The following is a 17,817-nucleotide window of genomic DNA, read 5'->3' as shown; positions in this document are numbered from 1 at the left end:
TGAAGAATAGTTCTGACGGTGGTGAGAGTGGAACAACACTGTCTCCGTGGCGCTATTCGCTAGCGCGATCGGCTGTTAACTGAAAGGTTGGAGGTTTGAGCCGTCCCGGGAGTGGTGTGTTGCCTTTTCTTCTTTAGGCTGATAGCTTTGAACATATGTTCTGATGGTAGGGAGAGTGGAGCAGGACTGTCTCCGTGGCGCAATCGGCTAGCGCGATCGGCTGGTAATCGAAAGGTTGGAGTTTCGAGCCCTCCTGCGAGTGGTGTGTTGCTTTTTTCTTTGCGCTGATAGCTTTGAAGATATGTTCTGATGGTGGTGAGAGTGGAGCACGAATGTCTCTGGCGCAATTGGCTAGCGCGATCGGCCGTTAACCGAAAGGTTGGAGGTTCGAGCCCACCCGGTGGTGGTGCGGCGCTTTTTTTTCTATGGGACGATAGCTTTGAAGATATGTTCTGATGGTGGTGAGAGTGGAGCAGGACTGTCTCCGTGGCGCAATTGGCTAGCGCGTTCGGCCGTTAACCAAAAGGTTGAAGTTTCGAGCCCACCCGAGGTTGGTGCGGTGCTTTTTTTTCTTTAGACTGATAGCTTTGAAGATATGTTCTGATGGTGGGGAGAGTGGAGCAGGACTGTCTCCGTGGCGCAATTGGCTAGCGCGATCGGCTGTTAATCGAAAGGTTCGTGTTTCGAGCCCTCCCGCGAGTGGTGTGTTGCTTTTTTCTTTGCGCTGATAGCTTTGAAGATATGTTCTGATGGTGGTGAGAGTAGAGCACGACTCTCTCTGTGGCGCAATTGGCTAGCGCGATTGGCTGTTAACCGATAGGTGGAGGTTCGAGCCCACCCGGTGGTGGTGCAGCGCTTTTTTTTCTTTGGGCTGATAGCTTTGAAGATATGTGCTGATGGTGGTGAGAGTGGAGCAGGACTATCTTCGTGGCGCAATTGGCTAGCGCGATGGGCTGTTAACCGAAAGGTTGGAGGTTCGAGCCCACCCGGTGGTGGTGCGGCGCTTTTTTTCCTTTGGGCTGATAGCTCTGAAGAAATCTTCTGACGGTGGTGAGAGTGGAGCACGACTGTCTCCGTGGCGCTATTCGCTAGCGCGATCGGCTGTTAACTGAAAGGTTGGAGGTTCGAGCCCTCCCGGGAGTGTTGTGTTGCTTTTTCTTCGTTAGGCTGATAGCTTTGAACATATGTTCTGATGGTGGTGAGAGTGGAGCAGGACTGTCTCCATGGCCCAATTGGCTAGCGCGATCGGCTGTTAACAAAAAGGTTGGAGGTTCGAGCCCACTCGGTGGTGGTGCGGCGCTTTTTTTCCTTTGGGCGGATAGCTCTGAAGAAGTGTTCTGACGGTGGTGAGAGTGAAGCACAACTGTCTCCGTGGCGCAATTGGCTAGCGCGATCGGTTGTTAACCGAAAGGTGGAGGTTCGAGAACCCCCGGTGGTGGTGCGGCGCTTTTTTTTCTTTGCGCTGATAGCTTTGGAGAAATGTTCTGACGGTGGTGAGAGTGGACTACGACTGTCTCCGTGGCGCGATTGGCTAGCGCGATCGCCTGTTAACCGAAAGGTTGGAGTTTCGAGCCCACACGGTGGTGGTGCGGCGCTTTTTTTCCTGTGGGCTGATAGCTTTGAAGATATGTTCTGATGGTAGTGAGAGTATAGCAGTACTGTCTTCTTGGCACAATTGGCTAGTGCGGTCGGCTGTTAACTGAAAGGTTGGAGGTTCGAGCCCTCCCGGGAGTGGTGTGTTTATTTATTCTTTGCGCTGATTGTTTGAAGATATGTTCTGATGATGGTGAAAGTGGAGCACGACTGTCTCCGTGGCGCAATTGGCTAGCGCGATCGGCTGTTAACTGAAAGGTTGGAGGTTCGAGCCCACCTGGTAGTGTGCGGCGCTTTTTTTTCTTTGGGCTGATAGCTTTGAAGATATGTTCTGATGGTGGTGAGAGTAGAGCACGACTGTCTCTGTGGCGCAATTGGCTAGCGCGATTGGCTGTTAACAGAAAGGTAGGAGTTTCGAGCCCACCCCGTGGTGGTGCGGCACTTTTTTACTTTGGGCTGATAGCTTTGAAGATATGTTCTGATGGTGGTGAGAGTGGACAGGAGTGTCTCCGTGGCGCAGTTGGCTAGCGCGATCGGCTGTTAATCGAAAGGTTGGAGTTTCGAGCCCTCCCGGGAGTGGTGTGTCGCTTTTTTTTTGCGCTGATAGCTTTGGAGAAATGTTCTGACGGTGGTGAGAGCGGAGCACGACACTCTCTGTGGCCCATTTGGCTAGCGCGATCGGCTGTTAACCAAAAGGTTGGAGTTTCGAGCCCTCCGGGGAGTGGCGTGTTGCTTTTTGCTTTGCGCTGATAGCTTTGGAGAAATGTTCAGACGGTGGTGAGATTGGAGCACGACTGTCTCCGTGGCGCAATTGGCTAACACGTTCGGCTATTAACATAAAGGTTGGAGGTTCGAGCCCACCCGGTGGTAGTGCGGCGCTTTTTATTTTTTGGGCTGATAGCTTCGAAGATATGTTCTGATGGTGGTGAGAGTGGTGCAGGTCTGTCTCCGTGGCGCAATTGGCTAGCGCGATCGGCTGTTAACAGAAAGGTAGGAGTTTCGAGCCCACCCCGTGTTGGTGCGGCACTTTTTTACTTTGGGCTGATAGCTTTGAAGATATGTTCTGATGGTGGTGAGAGTGGACAGGAGTGTCTCCGTGGCGCAGTTGGCTAGCGCGATCGGCTGTTAATCGAAAGGTTGGAGTTTCGAGCCCTCCCGGGAGTGGTGTGTTGCTTTTTTCTTTGCGCTGACTGCTTTGAAGATATGTTCTAATGGTGGTGAGAGTGGAGCACGACTGTCTCTGGCGCAATTGGCTAGCGCGATAGGCCGTTAACCGAAAGGTTGGAGGTTTGAGCCCACCCTGTGGTGGTGCGGCGCTTTTTTTTCTATGGGACGATAGCTTTGAAGATATGTTCTCATGGCGGTGAGAGTGGAGCAGGACTGTCTCCGTGGCGCAATTGGCTAGCGCGTTCGGCCATTAACCGAAAGGTTGGAGGTTCGAGCCCACCCGGTGGTGGTGCGGCGCTTTTTTTTCTATGGGATGATAGCTTTGAAGATATGTTCTCATGGCGGTGAGAGTGGAGCAGGACTGTCTCCGTGGCGCAATTGGCTAGCGCGTTCGGCCATTAACCGAAAGGTTGGAGGTTCGAGCCCACCCGGTGGTGGTGCGGCGCTTTTTTTTTTCTATGGGATGATAGCTTTGAAGATATGTTCTGATGGTGGTGAGAGTGGAGCAGGACTCTCTCCGTGGCGCAATTGGCTAGCGCGATCGGCTGTTAACCGAAAGGTTGAAGTTTCGAGCCCATCCGGGGTTCGTGCGGTGCTTTTTTTTCTTTAGGCTGTTGTCTTTGAAGATATGTTCTGATGGTGGGGAGAGTGGAGCAGGACTGTCTCTGTGGCGCAATTGGCTAGCGCGATCGGCTGTTAATCGAAAGGTTGGAGTTTCGAGCCCTCCCGCGAGTGGTGTGTTGCTTTTTTCTTTTCGCTGATAGCTTTGAAGATATGTTCTGATGGTGGTGAGAGTAAAGCACGACTGTCTCTGTGGCGCAAATGGCTAGCGCGATTGGCTGTTGACCGATAGGTGGAGGTTCGAGCCTACCCGGTGGTGGTGCGGCGCTCTTTTTTCTTTGGGCTGATAGCTTTGAAGATATGTGCTGATGGTGGTTAGAGTGGAGCAGGACTATCTCCACGGCGCAATTGGCTAGCGCGATCGGCTGTTAACCGAAAGGTTGGAGGTTCGAGCCCTCCCGGGAGTGGCGTGTTGCTTTTTTCTTTGCGCTGATAGCTTTGGAGAAATGTTCTGACGGTGGTGAGAGTGAAGCACGACTGTCTCCGTGGCGCAAATGGCTAGCGCGATTGGCTGTTAACCGAAAGGTGGAGGTTCGAGCCCACCCGGTGGTGGTGCGGCGCTTTTTTTTCTTTGGGCTAAAAGCTTTGAAGATATGTGCTGATGGTGTTGAGAGTGGAGCAGGACTATCTCCGTGGCGCCATTGGCTAGCGCGATGGGCTGTTAACCGAAGGGTTGGAGGTTCGAGCCCACCGGTGGTGGTGCGGCACTTTTTTTCCTTTGGGCTGATAGCTCTGAAGAAATGTTCTGACGGTGGTGAGAGTGGAGCACGACTGTCTCCGTGGCGTAACTGGCTAGCGCGATTGGCTGTTAACTGAAAGGTTGGAGGTTTGAGCCCTCCCGGGAGTGGTGTGTTGCTTTTTTTTCTTTAGGCTGATAGCTTTGAAGATATGTTCTGATGGTGGTGAGAGTGGAGCACGACTGTCTCGTTGGCGCAATTGGCTAGCGTGACCGGCTGTTAACCGAAAGGTGGAGGTTCGAGAACCCGCGGTGTTGGTGCGGCGCTTTTTTTCTTTGGGCTGATAGCTTTGAAGATATGTTCTGATGGTGGTGAGAGTGGAGCAGGACTGTCTCCGTGGCGCAGTTGGCTAGCGCGATTGGCTGTTAACCGAAAGGTTGGAGGTTTGAGCCCATCCGGGGACGGTGTGTCGCTTTTTTTTCTTTGCGCTGATAGCTTTGAAGATATGTTCTGATGGTTGTGAAAGTGGAGCACGATTGTTTCCGTGGCGCGATTGGCTAGCACGATTCGGCTGTTAACTGAAAGGTTGGAGGTTGGAGCCCTCCCGGGAGTGGTGTGTTTCTTTTTTCTTTGCGCTGATAGCTTTGAAGATATGTTCTGATGGTGGTGAAAGTGGTGCAGGTCTGTCTTCGTGGCGCACTTGGCTAGCGCGATCGGCTGTTAACAGAAAAGTAGGAGTTTCGAGCCCACCCCGTGGTGGTGCGGCGCTTTTTTACTTTGGGCTGATAGCTTTGAAGATATGTTCTGATGGTGGTGAGAGTGGACAGGAGTGTCTCCGTGGCGCAGTTGGCTAGCGGGATCGGCTGTTAATCGAAAGGTTGGAGTTTCGAGCCTTCCCGGGAGTGGTGTGTTGCTTTTTCTTTGCGCTGATAGCTTTGAAGATATGTTCTGATGGTGATGAGAGTGGAGCAGGACTGTCTCCGTGGCGCAATTGGCTAGCGCGATGGGCTAATAAGCAAAAGGTTGGAGATTCGAGCCCTCCCGGGAGTGGTGTGTTGCTTTTTTCTTTGCGCTAATAGCTTTGAAGATACGTTCTGATGGTGGTGAGAGTGGGGTAGGACTGTCTCCATGGCGCATTGGCTAGCGCGATCAACTGTTAACCGAAAGGTTGGAGCTTTGAGCCCACCCCGTGGTGTTGCGGCGCTTTTTTTTACTTTGGGCTGATAGCTTTGAAGGTATGTTCTGATGGTGGTGAGAGTGGGGCAGGACTGTCTCCATGGCGCAGTTGGCTAGCGCGATCAGCTGTTAAATGAAAGGTTGGAGGTTCGAGCCCACCCGGGGACGGTGTGCCACTTTTTTTTCTTTGCGCTGATAGCTTTGGAGAAATGTTCTGAGGGTGGTAGGAGTGGAGCACGACTGTCTCCGTGGCGCAATCGGCTAGCGCGATCGGCTGTTAACCGAAAGGTTGGAGTTTCGAGCGCACCCGGTGGTGGTGCGGCGCTTTTTTTTCTTTGGGCTGATAGCTTTGAAGATATGTGCTGATGGTGGTGAGAGTGGATTAGGACTATCTCCGTGGCGCAATTGGCTAGCGAGATCGGCTGTTAACCGAAACGTTGGAGGTTTGAGCCCACCCGGGGACGGTATGTCGCTTTTTTTTCGCTGATAGCTTTGGAGAAATTTTTTGACGGTGGTGAGAGTGGAGCACGACTGTCTCTGTGGCCCAATTGGCTAGCTCGATCGGCTGTTAATCAAAAGGTTGGAGTTTCGGGCCCTCCCGGGAGTGGCGTATTGCTTTTTTCTTTGCGCTGATAGCTTTGGAGAAATGTTCTGACGGTGGTGAGAGTGGAGCACGACTGTCTCTGTGGCGCGAATGGCTAGCGCGTTCGGCCGTTAACCGAACGGTTGGAGGTTCGAGCCCACCCGGTGGTGGTGCGGCGCTTTTTTTTCTATGGGACGATAGCTTTGAAGATATGTTCTGATGGTGGTGAGAGTGGAGCAGGACGGTCTCCGTGGCGCAATTGGCTAGCGCGATTGGCTGTTACCCGAAAGGTGGAGGTTCGAGCCCACCCGGTGGTGGTGCGGCGCTTTTTTTTCTTTGGGCTAATAGCTTTGAAGATATGTGCTGATGGTGGTGAGAGTGGAGCAGGACTATCTCCGTGGCGCCATTGGCTAGTGCGATGAGCTGTTAACCGAAAGGTTGGAGGTTCGAGCCCACCGGTGGTGGTGCGGCGCTTTTTTTCCTTTGGGCTGATAGCTCTGAAGAAATGTTCTGACGGTGGTGAGAGTGGAGCACGACTGTCTCCGTGGCGTAATTGGCTAGCGCGATTGGCTGTTAACTGAAAGGTTGGAGGTTTGAGCCCTCCCGGGAGTGGTGTGTTGCTTTTTTTCTTTAGGCTGATAGCTTTGAAGATATGTTCTGATGGTGGTGAGAGTGGAGCAGGACTGTCTGCATTGTGCAATTGGCTAGCGCGATCGGCTGTTAACCGAAAGGTTGGAGGTTCGAGCCCACCCGGTGGTGGTGCGGCGCTTTTTTTTCTTTGGGCTGATAGCTTTGAAGATATTGTCACGGGCTAAGTAGATGCCTGAGGATGACGACGACGAAGTGCTGAACGGGAACGTGCTCGGACTGCAGCAGCGTCGTACGCATTAGCTCGCCAGTATATTCGCCAGTACACATTTGTTCATCAGTGTATACTTTATTCCCCGTAACATCATTGGTGGAAGGTGCGGGGTACCACTCGCTATACAGCCCAACGAGCTGGATCTTCGCAGCGGACGGCGCATTGCAGCTACCACGATGACTGACCAGGCTACTCAATGTCAACAAGATCCGTCAGCTCCGCAGCCGATCGTTGTGGTGCAACCTCGTGACCCAGGTCCATTCAACGGCACAAGTGGCATAGACGTCGATGACTGGCTTGTTCAATATGAGCGCGTCAGCAGCAGCAACCATTGGGGTCCAACGCTTATGCTGGCGAACATCATCTTCTACTTGCATGGCACGGCAAAACTCTGGTACGAGACCCATCAAGAAGAGTTGACTAGCTGGGACGTCTGTAAGCAGAAATTGCGCTATCTATTTGGGAAACCCATCGGACGTCAAGTGGCCGCAAAGAAAGAGCTTGCGACTCGTGCCCAGACATCCACGGAGCCGTACATCGCGTACATCCAGGACGTGTTGGCTTTGTGCCGCAAGGTCGACAAGGACATGCTCGACGAGGACAAAGTCGGACACATCCTGAAAGGAATTGCGGATGACGCCTTCAATTTTCTCCTGTGCAAGGACTGCTCCACGGTGGAGTCGGTCATCGAAGCTTGTCGTCGCTTCGAACAGGCAAAAAGTAGGCGCATAGTTCACCGATTTGACCGCCTTCCCAACACGGCGGCTACGTCCTCTTGCGAAGATTTGCCCACACTACACCAACCACCAGCGCCAGAAAACGTCACCAGAATAGTCCGTCGGGAACTCGAGGCCATGGCTCCCGCTATGTCTAGCGTCAGCGCGCCAGGACACAACCTCGGTGCTGTTTCAATGATACAGGCCGTGGTTCGCCAAGAGATCGCGAATATGGGCATTTCGCCACCTCATCAAAATGCCTCTGCTACTTCCAGCTCGGCTCCAGTCGTTGCGGCTGCCACTCCGAACCGCACGTTCGCGCCACGACGAAACCCAGCTGAATGGCGCACTCATGATGATCGGCCCATATGTTTTACGTGCCATCGGATAGGACACATCGCTCGCCATTGCCGCAGCCGGTGGACCTCATCACCTCGACCGAGCTTCTATGATTGGCGGCCTCGCTCTGAACGTGCACCTTATGCCCCGTCCTACCGTGCTGAGACAGGTGCAGAGTATAATCCAGAACGTCGGACCAGCCGCTCGCCATCGCCCGTGCGTCGTCAGTCCCGCTCGCCCCAACCCCGCCGTTCTCGGTCTCCTTACGACCGTCGCTCGGAAAACTAGCCGGTGCAGCCCCCGGAGGTGACGCTGCATACACGACTTGGACTGCAAATCCTCTGATTACTCCCGACCAGCGGTGCAACCTCCTAACAATTCTCGTTGATGATTTACCTATAACGGCTCTTATTGATACCGGTGCACAAATATCTGTGATGAGCTCAGACCTCCGCCGCCGCCTCAAAAAAGTTCTGACGCCTGCGATTGCACCTACCGTTCGTACCGCGGATGGGAGTACTCCTGCTGTGCTTGGAATGTGCACTGCGCGATTAACAATTTCTAAGCATCAAACTTCAGTTTTGTTCGCTGTACTGGAAAATTGCCCTCATGACCTAATCCTTGGACTCGACTTTCTGACTTCACACGCTGCGCTCATTGACTGTTCCAAAGGTCTTCTTCAGCTCGAACTACCATCCTTTTCGGAGACCGTCTCTACCAGCCCACCTCGTCTACGCTCTGTCGATTTCCTTAGACTTCCGCCGCAAGCCGCAGTCCAAGTCCAACTCTCGCCATATCCTGCAGTACCCGATGGTGATTATGTTGCTGCCCCGATTTCTGACGTCGCCATGACACGCAATGTTGCACTCCCCAACACGGTGGTTACCGTTAAGGACAACCGAACTTCGTTTCCCGTCCTCAATTTCGGCCTCTCAGCGCAAGTTATTCCTCGCGGCATGTCACTTGCGCATCTTACACCACTGGTCAACCACACAGTTTCCGCTCTAACCACCAATTCGCCACCCGATTTTTCATCAACGTTGTTCTCGTCACGTTCCTGTTCCGACCTTTTCAAGCCAATGCTATCTGACAAGCTCACCTCTGAACAAGTCTCTGCTTTCTGCCGTGTGCTTGCTCCTTATCAGGACATCTTTGACTTCGGCGACCGTAATTTGGGCCAGACATCTGTAGTAACCCATCGCATCGACACCGGTGACGCTCGACCCATTCGCCGACGACCCTACCGTGTGTCAGCCCCGGAGCGTGCTATTATACAGCGAGAAGTCGATAAAATGCTTTATAAGGGCATAATCGAACCCTCATCTAGTCCCTGGTCCTCACCCGTTGTACTTGTTAAAAAGAAGGACAATAGCTGGAGATTCTGTGTTGATTACCGCCATCTCAACCATATTACCAAGAAAGATGTCTATCCCCTACCGCGCATAGATGATGCACTCGATTGCTTGCACGGTGCCAAATATTTCTCTTCAATAGACCTTCGCACAGGCTACTGGCAGATCGCTGTGGACGACAAAGACAGAGAGAAGACGGCCTTCGTGACTCCTGATGGTCTTTATCAGTTCAAGATGATGCCTTTTGGATTATGCAATGCCCCCGCGACATTTGAGCGCATGATGGACTCTCTACTTCGAGGCATGAAGTGGACCATCTGCCTCTGCTATCTTGACGACGTTATTGTTTTTTCGACTACTTTCGACGACCATCTTACCCGTCTGTCCGCAGTGCTTGATGTTTTTCGACGTGCCAACTTGCAACTTAACTCGTCCAAATGCCGCTTTGGGCAACGCCAAATTTGCGTACTCGGCCATCTTGTTAACGCTGCGGGCGTTCAACCAGACCCTGCGAAAGTCCGAGCAGTTCGCGACTTCCCCACACCCCGCTCAGTTAAGGACGTCCGAAGTTTTCTGGGACTGTGCTCCTATTTCCGTCGTTTTGTCGAGAAGTTCGCTGAAGTAGCCCGTCCTCTAACCTGCCTCCTCAAAACGGATGTCGCATTCACCTGGGGCCAACAGCAAGCAAACGCCTTCTCGTCGCTCGTCGACATTCTCACCAATCCACCAGTCCTAGCACACTTCGACCCATCTGCTGCTACGGAGCTTCGTACTGACGCCAGTGGCCACGGCATAGGCGCAGTGCTCGCGCAGCGGCAACAAGGAATGCACCGCGTCGTCGCGTATGCAAGCCGTCTGTTGTCGCGCTCGGAACAAAATTATTCCATCACAGAACGCGAGTGCTTAGCTCTCGTCTGGGCCATTGCGAAATTCTGACCGTACCTGTATGGCCGACCATTCTCAGTTATTACGGACCACCATGCGCTTTGCTGGCTCTCCTCACTCAAGGACCCTACGGGACGCCTTGGTCGCTGGGCGCTGCGCTTACAAGAGTACACTTTTTCCGTATCCTATAAATCCGGACAACTTCACAAGGATGCCGACTGCTTGTCCCGTTACCCAGTCGATCCCCCTGACATCAGGGAACATGAGCAAGAGGCCCTCGTTCTTTCAATTACCGACTTCACCGACATAGCTGCTGAACAACGCCGCGACCCCTCTTTGCGTGCTATTATCAATGGTCTGCACTCTCCCCACCCTGACCACTCCTTACAACTGTTCGTTCTTCACAACGACATCTTGCACCACTACAACACCCGCCCTGATGGTGCTGAGCTTTTACTCGTTGTTCCTGTGCATCTTCGCTCAGACGTTTTGGCCCAGCTGCATGATGCCCCCTCCGCTGGACACCTAGGGGTGTCACGCACGTATGACCGCATTCGCCGCCGATTCTTTTGGCCTGGCCTCTACCGTTCTGTGCGACAGTACGTTGCGGCATGCGACCTCTGCCAGCGCCGCAAGACACCTGCTCTGAGACCTGCTGGTACCCTCCAGCCCATTGAAGTACCAGATGAGCCATTCTTCCGAGTCGGCCTCGATCTTCTAGGACCCTTTCCCGTGTCGGCCACCGGTAATAAGTGGATTGCTATTGCTACCGACTACGCAACGCGGTATGCCGTTACACGCGCCCTCCCCACCAGCTGCGCTACTGATGTAGCCGATTTCCTTCTTCATGACATCATTCTGCGTCATGGTGCTCCTCGTCAGTTGATCACCGACCGCGGCAGCTGTTTTCTATCTAAAGTAGTCGACGAGCTCCTGCGATCCTGCTCTACCCACCACAAGTTCACTACAGCGTACCATCCACAAACCAACGGCCTCACGGAACGCCTCAACCGTACCTTGACGAATATGTTAGCGATGTATGTTTCCAAGGATCACAAAGATTGGGACATCCACTTACCTTTCGTTACCTTCGCATACAAATGTTCACGTCATGATACAGCTGGATTTTCCCCTTTTTACCTACTGTTCGGTTATGACCCGCCTTTGCCCATGGACACCATGCTCCAATCTGACGCCGCCTCATCGACTGCTTATGCTCGTGATGCCCTGGCCCGAGCTGACATCGCCCGCCAAGTCGCCCGGGATCGTTTATGTGCCTCGCAGCTTAACCAAAAGAGTGCTTACGATCGCCGGCACCGCGACGTACAGTACTCTCCGGGGTCACTCGTCTTGCTGTGGTTACCATCACGTCGTGTTGGTCTCAGCGAAAAACTGATGTCCCGTTACGTTGGCCCCTACCGCGTCATACGCAAGGTCACCAGCGTGACCTATGAGATAGCTCCACTCCATACCACGTCAGTACCACCTTCAGTCCCGACCGATATAGTGCACGTCTCACGGCTCAAGCCACACTTCTCACGCCCCGAGAATTGATCGCACCGGGACGGTGCTTCTGCCGCCGGCGGGTAATGTCACGGGCTAAGTAGATGCCTGAGGATGACGACGACGAAGTGCTGAACGGGAACGTGCTCGGACTGCAGCAGCGTCGTACGCATTAGCTCGCCAGTATATTCGCCAGTACACATTTGTTCATCAGTGTATACTTTATTCCCCGTAACAATATGTTCTGATGGTGGTGAAAGTGGAGCACGACTGTCTCCGTGGCGCTATTGGCTAGCACGATCGGCTGTTAACCGAAAGGTTGCAGGTTCGAGCTCACCCGGTGGTGATGCGGCGCTTTTTTTCTATGGGATGATAGCTTTGAAGATATGTTCTGATGGTGGTGAGAGTGGAGCAGGACTGTCTCCGTGGCGCAATTGGCTAGCGCGATCGGCTGTTAACAGAAAGGTTGGAGTTTTGAGCCCACCCCGTGGTGTTGCAGCGCTTTTTTTACTTTGGGCTGATAGATTTGAAGATATGTTCTGATGTGGTGAGAGTGGACAGGACTGTCTCCATGGCGCAATTGGCTAGCGCGATGGGCTGTTAACCGAAAGGTAGAAGGTTCGAGCCCATCCGGTGGTGGTGCGGCGCTTTTTTTTCTTTGGGCTGATAGCTCTGAAGAATAGTTCTGACGGTGGTGAGAGTGGAGCAACACTGTCTCCGTGGCGCTATTCGCTAGCGCGATCGGCTGTTAACTGAAAGGTTGGAGGTTTGAGCCCTCCCGGGAGTGGTGTGTTGCTTTTTCTTCTTTAGGCTGATAGCTTTGAACATATGTTCTGATGGTGGGGAGAGTGGAGCAGGACTGTCTCCGTGGCGCAATTGGCTAGCGCGATCGGCTGGTAATCGAAAGGTTGGAGTTTCGAGCCCTCCCGCGAGTGGTGTGTTGCTTTTTTCTTTGCGCTGATAGCTTTGAAGATATGTTCTGATGGTGGTGAGAGTGGAGCACGAATGTCTCTGGCGCAATTGGCTAGCGCGATCGGCCGTTAACCGAAAGGTTGGAGGTTCGAGCCCACCCGGTGGTGGTGCGGCGCTTTTTTTTCTATGGGACGATAGCTTTGAAGATATGTTCTGATGGTGGTGAGAGTGGAGCAGGACTGTCTCCGTGGCGCAATTGGCTAGCGCGTTTGGCCGTTAACCAAAAGGTTGGAGGTTCCAGCCCACCCGAGGTTGGTGCGGTGCTTTTTTTCTTTAGACTGATAGCTTTGAAGATATGTTCTGATGGTGGGGAGAGTGGAGCAGGACTGTCTCCGTGGCGCAATTGGCTAGCGCGATCGGCTGTTAATCGAAAGGTTCGTGTTTCGAGCCCTCCCGCGAGTGGTGTGTTGCTTTTTTCTTTGCGCTGATAGCTTTGAAGATATGTTCTGATGGTGGTGAGAGTAGAGCACGACTGTCTCTGTGGCGCAATTGGCTAGCGCGATTGGCTGTTAACCGATAGGTGGAGGTTCGAGCCCACCCGGTGGTGGTGCAGCGCTTTTTTTTCTTTGGGCTGATAGCTTTGAAGATATGTGCTGATGGTGGTGAGAGTGGAGCAGGACTATCTTCGTGGCGCAATTGGCTAGCGCGATGGGCTGTTAACCGAAAGGTTGGAGGTTCGAGCCCACCCGGTGGTGGTGCGGCGCTTTTTTTCCTTTGGGCTGATAGCTCTGAAGAAATCTTCTGACGGTGGTGAGAGTGGAGCACGACTGTCTCCGTGGCGCTATTCGCTAGCGCGATCGGCTGTTAACTGAAAGGTTGGAGGTTCGAGCCCTCCCGGGAGTGTTGTGTTGCTTTTTCTTCGTTAGGCTGATAGCTTTGAACATATGTTCTGATGGTGGTGAGAGTGGAGCAGGACTGTCTCCATGGCGCAATTGGCTAGCGCGATCGGTTGTTAACCGAAAGGTGGAGGTTCGAGAACCCCCGGTGGTGGTGCGGCGCTTTTTTTTCTTTGCGCTGATAGCTTTGGAGAAATGTTCTGACGGTGGTGAGAGTGGACTACGACTGTCTTCGTGGCGCAATTGGCTAGCGCGATCGCCTGTTAACCGAAAGGTTGGAGTTTCGAGCCCACACGGTGGTGGTGCGGCGCTTTTTTTCCTGTGGGCTGATAGCTTTGAAGATATGTTCTGATGGTAGTGAGAGTATAGCAGTACTGTCTTCTTGGCACAATTGGCTAGTGCGGTCGGCTGTTAACTGAAAGGTTGAAGGTTCGAGCCCTCCCGGGAGTGGTGTGTTTATTTATTCTTTGCGCTGATTGTTTGAAGATATGTTCTGATGATGGTGAAAGTGGAGCACGACTGTCTCCGTGGCGCAATTGGCTAGCGCGATCGGCTGTTAACTGAAAGGTTGGAGGTTCGAGCCCACCTGGTAGTGTGCAGCGCTTTTTTTTCTTTGGGCTGATAGCTTTGAAGATATGTTCTGATGGTGGTGAGAGTAGAGCACGACTGTCTCTGTGGCGCAATTGGCTAGCGCGATTGGCTGTTAACAGAAAGGTAGGAGTTTCGAGCCCACCCCGTGGTGGTGCGGCACTTTTTTACTTTGGGCTGATAGCTTTGAAGATATGTTCTGATGGTGGTGAGAGTGGACAGGAGTGTCTCCGTGGCGCAGTTGGCTAGCGCGATCGGCTGTTAATCGAAAGGTTGGAGTTTCGAGCCCTCCCGGGAGTGGTGTGTCGCTTTTTTTTGCGCTGATAGCTTTGGAGAAATGTTCTGACGGTGGTGAGAGTGGAGCACGACACTCTCTGTGGCCCATTTGGCTAGCGCGATCGGCTGTTAACCAAAAGGTTGGAGTTTCGAGCCCTCCGGGGAGTGGCGTGTTGCTTTTTGCTTTGCGCTGATAGCTTTGGAGAAATGTTCAGACGGTGGTGAGATTGGAGCACGACTGTCTCCGTGGCGCAATTGGCTAACTCGTTCGGCTATTAACATAAAGGTTGGAGGTTCGAGCCCACCCGGTGGTAGTGCGGCGCTTTTTATTTTTTGGGCTGATAGCTTCGAAGATATGTTCTGATGGTGGTGAGAGTGGTGCAGGTCTGTCTCCGTGGCGCAATTGGCTAGCGCGATCGGCTGTTAACAGAAAGGTAGGAGTTTCGAGCCCACCCCGTGTTGGTGCGGCACTTTTTTACTTTGGGCTGATAGCTTTGAAGATATGTTCTGATGGTTGTGAGAGTGGACAGGAGTGTCTCCGTGGCGCAGTTGGCTAGCGCGATCGGCTGTTAATCGAAAGGTTGGAGTTTCGAGCCCTACCGGGAGTGGTGTGTTGCTTTTTTCTTTGCGCTGACTGCTTTGAAGATATGTTCTAATGGTGGTGAGAGTGGAGCACGACTGTCTCTGGCGCAATTGGCTAGCGCGATAGGCCGTTAACCGAAAGGTTGGAGGTTTGAGCCCACCCTGTGGTGGTGCGGCGCTTTTTTTTCTATGGGACGATAGCTTTGAAGATATGTTCTCATGGCGGTGAGAGTGGAGCAGGACTGTCTCCATGGCGCAATTGGCTAGCGCGTTCGGCCATTAACCGAAAGGTTGGAGGTTCGAGCCCACCCGGTGGTGGTGCGGCGCTTTTTTTTCTATCGGATGATAGCTTTGAAGATATGTTTTCATGGCGGTGAGAGTGGAGCAGGACTGTCTCCGTGGCGCAATTGGCTAGCGCGTTCGGCCATTAACCGAAAGGTTGGAGGTTCGAGCCCACCCGGTGGTGGTGCGGCGCTTTTTTTTCTATGGGATGATAGCTTTGAAGATATGTTCTGATGGTGGTGAGAGTGGAGCAGGACTCTCTCCGTGGCGCAATTGGCTAGTGCGATCGGCTGTTAACCGAAAGGTTGAAGTTTCGAGCCCATCCGGGGTTCGTGCGGTGCTTTTTTTTCTTTAGGCTGTTGTCTTTGAAGATATGTTCTGATGGTGGGGAGAGTGGAGCAGGACTGTCTCTGTGGCGCAATTGGCTAGCGCGATCGGCTGTTAATCGAAAGGTTGGAGTTTCGAGCCCTCCCGCGAGTGGTGTGTTGCTTTTTTCTTTTCGCTGATAGCTTTGAAGATATGTTCTGATGGTGGTGAGAGTAAAGCACGACTGTCTCTGTGGCGCAAATGGCTAGCGCGATTGGCTGTTAACCGATAGGTGGAGGTTCGAGCCTACCCGGTGGTGGTGCGGCGCTCTTTTTTCTTTGGGCTGATAGCTTTGAAGATATGTGCTGATGGTGGTTAGAGTGGAGCAGGACTATCTCCACGGCGCAATTGGCTAGCGCGATCGGCTGTTAACCGAAAGGTTGGAGGTTCGAGCCAACCCGGTGGTTGTGCGGCGCTTTTTTTCTTTGGGCTGATAGGTTTGAAGATATGTTCTGACGGTGGTGAGAGTGGAGCACGACTGTCTCCGTGGCGCTATTGGCTAGCACGACCGGCTGTTAACCGAAAGGTTGCAGGTTCGAGCCCACCCGGTGGTGATGCGGCGCTTTTTTTATATGGGATGATAGCTTTGAAGATATGTTCTGATGGTGGTGAGAGTGGACAGGACTGTCTCCGTGGCGCAATTGGCTAGCGCGATCGGCTGTTAACCGGAAGGTGAGTTTCGAGCCCTCCCGGGAGTGGTGTGTTGCATCTTTCTTTGCGCTGATACCTTTGAAGATTTGTTCTGATGGTGGTGAGAGTGGAGCGCGGCTGTCTTCGTGGCGCAGTTGGCTAGCGCGATCGGCTGTCAATCGAAAGGTTGGAGGTTTGAACCCACCCGGGGACGGTGTGTCGCTTTTTTTTCTTTACGCTGATAGCTTTGGAGAAATGTTCTGAGGGTTGTAAGAGTGGAGCACGACTGTCTCCGTGGCGCAATTGGCTAGCGTGATCGGCTGTTAACCGAACGGTTGGAGTTTGGAGCCCACCCGGTGGTGGTGCGGCGCTTTTTTTTTGGGCTGATAGCTTTGAAGATATGCTCTGATGGTGGTGAGAGTATAGCAGGGCTGTCTCCGTGGCACAATTGGCTAGTGTGGTCTGCTGTTAACCGAAAGGTTGGAGGTTCGAGCACTCCCGGGAGTGCTGTGTTGCTTTTTTTGCGCTGATAGCTTTGAAGATATGTTCCGATGGTGGTGAGAGTGGAGCACGACTGTCTCCGTGGCGCAATTGGCTAGCGCGATGGGCTGTTAACCGAAAGGTTGGAGGTTCGAGCCCACCCGGTGGTGGTGCGGCGCTTTTTTTTCCTTTGGGCTGATAGCTCTGAAGAAATGTTCTGACCGTGGTGAGAGTGGAGCAGGACTGTCTCCGTGGCGCTATTCGCTAGGGCGATCGGGTGTTAACTGAAAGGTTGGAGGTTCGAGCCCTCCCGGGAGTGGTGTGTTGCTTTTTCTTCTTTAGGCTTATAGCTTTGAAGATATGTTCTGACGGTGGTGAGAGTGGAGCACGACTGTCTCCGTGGCACAATTGGCTAGCGCGATCGGCTGTTAACTGAAAGGTTGGAGGTTCGAGCCCTCCCGGGAGTGATGTGTTGCTATTTCTTCTTTAGGCTGATAGCATTGAAGATATGTTTTGATTGTGGTGAGAGTGGAGCAGGACTGTCTCCGTGGCCCAATTGGCTAGCGCGATCGGCTGTTAACCGAAAGGTTGGAGGTTCGAGCCCAAACGGTGGTGGTGCGGCGCTTTTTTTTCTTTGGGCTGATAGCTTTGAAGATATGTGCTGATGGTGGTGAGAGTGGAGCAGGACTGTCTCCGTGGCGCTATTCGCTAGCGCGATCGGCTGTTAACTGAAAGGTTGGAGGTTCGAGCCCTCCTGGGAGTGGTGTGTTGCTTTTTCTTCTTTAGGCTGATAGCTTTGAAGATATGTTCTGATGGTGGTGAGAGTGGAGCAGGACTGTCTCCGTGGCGCAATTGGCTAGCGCGATCGGCTGTTAACTGAAAGGTTGGAGGTTCGAGCCCTCCCGGAAGTGGTGTGTTGCTATTTTTTTAGGCTGATAGCTTTGAAGATATGTTTTGATTGTGGTGAGAGTGGAGCAGGAATGTCTCCATGGCCCAATTGGCTAGCGCGATCGGCTGTTAACAAATAATTGCCCGCAGCTTCCCTCGGGGGAACACTGAGGAGGATGCGGAGCATATAATTGGTTAACACCATCTTCCGCTCGATGCCGACGTTTACGTTCGGCGTCGCGAGCTCTTCTCCGCGCTGCCTTGTCTTCGGACGACGACTTGGTTGCGGTTCCGCCAACACTTTGGCCGGCGCTGGTCGAAGGGACGTCGATCATTGCGACCTCGGACGTCGACGCGCCGTACAAACCAACCGACGAGCGGCAACTGAGCGAGCGAGCACCGACCTTGAGTATATATACAGCGCGACGGCACATGCACTGTCA

The sequence above is a fragment of the Rhipicephalus microplus genome, unplaced genomic scaffold, assembly GCF_043290135.1.
Source record: "Rhipicephalus microplus isolate Deutch F79 unplaced genomic scaffold, USDA_Rmic scaffold_12, whole genome shotgun sequence".
In the NCBI taxonomy this organism is placed as follows: Eukaryota; Metazoa; Arthropoda; class Arachnida; order Ixodida; family Ixodidae; genus Rhipicephalus; species Rhipicephalus microplus.
The sequence above is the reverse complement of the archived record's forward strand: the minus strand, read 5'-3'. Positions refer to the sequence as shown.